At 40.5% G+C, this 5,223-nt stretch overlaps 1 non-coding gene across 1 annotated transcript; it reads right to left on the reverse strand.

Moving 5' to 3' along the window:
- Window positions 1–260: 260 nt before the first annotated feature.
- On the reverse strand, window positions 261–345 carry TRNAR-UCU (transfer RNA arginine (anticodon UCU)). The gene has a single exon. It is a non-coding gene; the product is annotated as a tRNA-Arg (tRNA).
- Window positions 346–5,223: the final 4,878 nt, after the last annotated feature.

Below are 5,223 nucleotides of genomic sequence, written 5' to 3' on the forward strand. Positions count from 1 at the left end.
AATTTAATTTTAATTCCAATGTAGTTAACATCCTATGTTATATCAGTTTGAGCTGTACAATAGAGTGATTTAACAATACCATATGTTACCCAGAGCCAGCAAGATAAGTGTACTCTTTTTTTTTAATTTTTTTATATATTTTTTTAACGTTTTTATTTATTTTTGAGACAGAGAGAGACAGAGCATGAACGGGGGAGGGTCACAGAGAGAAGGAGACACAGAATCTGAAACAGGCTCCAGGCTCTGAGCTGTCAGCACAGAGCCCGACGCGGGGCTCGAACCCACGAACCGTGAGATCATGACCTGAGCAGAAGTCAGACGCTTAACCGACTGAGCCACCCAGGCGCCCCGAGATAAATGTACTCTTAATCCCCTTCCCCTGTTTCACCCATACCCCACCCACCTCCCCTCTGGTAATCATCAGTTTGTTGTCTATAGTTAAGAGTCTCTGTTTTGGTTTATCTCTGTTTTCCTTTGTTTGTTTGTTTTTTCTTTAATTTCACAGATGAAATCATATGCTGTTTGTCTTTCTCTGACTGGCTTATTTTGCTTAAGTATGCAGATATTTTACATAGAATTTCTCCCATCTATACTCATAAATGGAATTGGCATATGATTTTTCTCTTCCTTTGCAGCCATTTTATGGTTCGTGTATTAAAAGTTATAGTTGTCTTATAAGATTAGTTGAGTAGATGCTCTGAAATAATATGCTTAAAGATGGGAATTTTACCTATTCCTTTAAGTTTAGTGCAATGCTCCCGGGTCTATTGCCTTTTGGGGGGTATATCTTTGACTATTGTGGCTTTTCTTCTATAATTACTGATTTATTCAGATTTTCTAATTCCTGCCAATTTTGATGATTCTTTTTATTTCTGCTGTATCTATGTTGTAGCAATTATTGGTATAAATTCGTATGCATTAGAGTCTTATTGAAAAAAAAAATCTACATTTGTTAATTATGGTTTTCTTCTCATGGGCTTTTCTCCCTCTCCCCATTGATCATTCCTGCCAAAATTCTTCTATTTTATGAGTCTCCAAAATATACATTTTTAAGGGCTCCTGGGTGGCTCAGTCAGTTAAGTGTCTGACTTTGGCTCAGGTCATGATCTTACAGTTCGTGAGTTTGAGTCCCATGTTGGGGTCTGTGCTGACAGCTCAGAGCCTGGAACCTGTTTCAGATTCTGTGTCTCCTTCTCTCTCTCTGCCCCTCCCCCACTCATGCTCTGTCCCTCTCTCAAAAATAAATAAACATTAAAAATAATATATATATATATATACATTTCTAATAATCTTAATCAATTCTATTGCATTTTTATTTTGTTTTATATTTGTGTTAATCAAAGAAAATTTACAAAATATGAGATAGATAGATAGATAGATAGATATAGATAGATAGATAGAGATAGATTTGTTATAGAATTTGCTCATTAGATCATGGAGGCTGAGAAGTCCCCAGATCTGCCATCTGCTAGCTGGAGACCCAGGAAAGCTGCCGGTATGATTGAAAGGCCCAAGAACCAGGAGAACCAATGTCCAAAGGCTGGAGAAAATGGAAGTTCCAGCTCAAGCAGAGAGCAAATTCACCCTTCCTCTGCCTTTTTTGTTTTATTCAGGCCTTCTTTGGATGGGATGATGCTACCGACATTCCTAAGGGTGGATCCCTTCACTTAGTTTACTGATTCAAATGTTAATCACTTCTGGAAACACTCTCACAGACACAAGGAGAAATAATGTTTCACCAGCTATTTGGGTATCCCTTAATGAGTCAAGTTGACTCATAAAATTAACCATCATGGTATCTTATTATTTTCTGCTTTTACCTTTATTATTTTCTCTCTCCGTTCTCTTTGTTGTTCCTGCCTTCCAGTGTTGATGAAGAAATCACATGTCTTATCTAGTGACAAAACCTGTGAACAAAAAGTCAATAAAGTAAGCGATCTTAATTTTTTACTAAATAAATTACCTGACCTATTTCAAACTCATTTGATGTCAGTTTTGTTATGTATACAATTCTAATGTTCAGTTATTTCCCATCAACACTTTGAAGACATTCATCTGCTGACATCCTGCATGTGGGATGTTAGTCTGAATGTGGATCAGCTTTAGTGAGTTGCTCATAGTGAATGAATAGAAAGGGAGGCTGCCTCTGAGACTATGCCATAGGAGGTGATACAGCCTACATCTGACCTCTCCCGGGATCCTTACTCTGGGAACCCCACCACCATGCTGTGAGGAAGCCCAGAACACATGATGGGACCTCTGCAAGTGTTCTAGCCGACAATGCAAACCAAAGTCCCTGCCAACAGCCAGGAGCAGCCACAAAGAGAGTAAGAAAGCCTTCAGGATGCCTCTAGCCCAGCCACTGTGTGACTAGAACTGTATGAGAGACCCTAATGAAACACCCCTAGCCAACACCAATAACCCCCCAGAAATCACAAGTTGGACCTCCTGGTTCTGCTGTTGACTGGCTGCGTGACTTTGGGCAAGTTATATAACTTATCTGTTAAATGATGCTAATAATACCTGCATCAGAAGGCTGTTATAAGAATTAATCAAGATAATAACTCTCCAAGGTGGGTATTATTAGGCTCATTTTATCCATGAGAACGTGTACCAGGAAAGGTCAAGTAAATTGCTCAAAGTCAGTCAAATATATAATGAGAGGCAGAATGTGAGTTTGAACTTAAATCTGACTCTAAAACCTGTTCTCTTTACCATTATTCAACTTCATTGCTAAAATTGATCACCATAGCAACTCATTAACCTCCCTAGTCTCACACAAAGACCTAAAGAGATGGTGCCATCCCTTTGCACGTCTAGGTTTAATTTAAGCCAGACTTGGCAACAGGCGAAAATTGTGATGTCATTTAAAGCAGAAGAGAGAGAGAGAAAAAAAAAGGAAAAAACAAATACCATGGGTTTTGAATCCTTAAGCCCACAAGAAGGATGAGCAGGCATCACACTGTGCCGGTGTGATGTGAGAGAGAACAGCAAGTCCATTTTGGTCTCACTTGGTCATAATGCTGTTTTTGGAAAATGATTTTTACCAAAATAGCATGCCATGCCTGAACGCTGTTCAAATGCCAGAGTTGATCTTGGAACCAGAATGTAGTTATATTGCATATTTTCATAGAGGGATCTGGCACATGGTAATGAGGAGGAAAGAGCTGAGTAGCAGGGAAGAGAGTGTGGTGAGGGTGAAAAGAGTCTTAACGCAAAAGTGCGCACTCGTAAAACTCGTATATAAATTTTTGCACTGGTGGATCACATAGATCAGCATGGATCTAAATGACATCACAGACTACAGATGAACAATACTACCAGTAAAAACCATGTTTTCTCTGAATACATGTCCCTGGAGAAACAATCAAATTGTGAATCCAAAAGATAATGCCAAGTTTCTACCTTTGACACACAAAGGAATAGTGATAATTTGTTTTAGAAAGAGGAATTAGGGCTGCCTGGGTGACTCAGTCCCTTAAGCATCTGACTCTTGATTTCAGCTCAGGTCAAGATCTCACCGTCATGAAATCGAGCCCCCAGTTGGGTTCTGTGTTGAGCATGGATCCTGCTTGGGATTCTCTCTCTCTCTCTCTCTCTCTCTCTCTCTCTCTCTCTCTCCCCCTCTGCCCCTCCCTGCTCTCTCTCAAAATAAATCAACATTCAAAAAAGGGGGGGGGATTATTTCCGAGTCTCTGCTTTAACAATGGTGTGCTGCTGATCAACTGATTCTCCCTCTCCTCCTCATTGTTGTCACTGTCACCATCATCAATTAATTTGTTGAGTATTTAATATACTTAATATGTAATAGAATTACTATGTAATATATTACTGTGTACCAGGCAGAGTTCTAAATACTTTTCATGTATGATCTCTTTTAATCCTCAGAACAAAATATGTTGTAAATACTTTTTTTCTAAAATGTTTATTCAGGGGCGCCTGGGTGGTTCAGTCGGTTAAGCGTCCAACTTCAGCTCAGGTCATGATCTCGCGGTCCGTAAGTTGGAGCCCTGCGTCGGGCTCTAGGCTGATGGCTCAGAGCCTGGAGCCTGCTTCCGATTCTGTGTCTCCCTCTCTCTCTGCCCCTCCCCCGTTCATGCTCTGTCTCTCTCTGTCTCAAAAATAAATAAACGTTAAAACAAAATTTAAAAAAAATAAAATAAAATGTTTATTCATTTTTGAGAGAGAGAGCATGAACAAGAGAGGGGCTGAGAGAGAGAAAGACAGAGGATCCAAAGTGGGCTCTGTGCTGACATCAGTGAGCCTAATACGGGGCTGGAACTCATGAACCGTGACATCATGACCCCAGCTGAAGTCAGATGTTCAACTGAGCCACCCAGGTGCAACTTTTTTGTTGTTGTTAATATAATTTATTGTCAAATTGATTTCCATACAATACCCAGTGCTTATCCCAACAAGTGCCCTCCTTCATGCCCATCAGCCACTTTCCCCTCTCCCCCAACCCCCATCAGCCCTCAGTTTGTTCTCAGTCCTTAAGAGTCTCTTATGGTTTGCCTCCCTCCCTCCTTGTAACTTCTTTTCCCCTTCCCCTCCCCCATGGTCTTCTGTTAATTTTCTCAAGATCCACATGTGAGTGAAACACATACGGTATCTGTCTTTCTCTGCCTGACTTATTTCATTTACCATAATACCCTCCAGTTCCATGCACATTGCTGCAAATGGCATGATTTCATTCTTTCTCATTGCCAAGTAGTATTCCATTGTATATACAAACCACATCTTCTTTATCCATTTGTCAGTTGATGGACATTTAGGCTCCTTCCATAATTTGGCTATTGTTGAAAGTGCTGCTATAAACATTGGGGTACAAGTGCCCCTATGCATCAGCACTCCTGTATCCCTTGGGTGAATTCCTAGCAGTGCTATTCCTGGCTCATAGGGTAGATCTATTTTTAATTTTTTGAGGCACCTCCACACTGTTTTCCAGAGTGGCTGCACCAGTTTGCATTCCCACCAACAGTGCAAGAGGGTTCCCGTTTCTCCACATCTTTGCCAGCATCTATAGTCTCCTGATTTGTTCATTTTAGACTCTCTGACTGGCGTGAGGTGGTATCTCAGTGTGGTTTTGGTTTGTATTTCCCTGATGAGGAGTGACGTTGAGCATCTTTTCATGTGCCTGTTGGCCATCTGGATGTCTTCTTTGGAACAAAGTGTCTATTCATGTCTTCTGCCCATTTCTTCACTGGATTACTTGTTTTTTGG

Source organism: Panthera pardus, unplaced genomic scaffold (assembly GCF_024362965.1).
Source record: "Panthera pardus isolate Hobbes unplaced genomic scaffold, ASM2436296v1 HiC_scaffold_25, whole genome shotgun sequence".
NCBI classification, from domain to species: domain Eukaryota; kingdom Metazoa; phylum Chordata; class Mammalia; order Carnivora; family Felidae; genus Panthera; species Panthera pardus.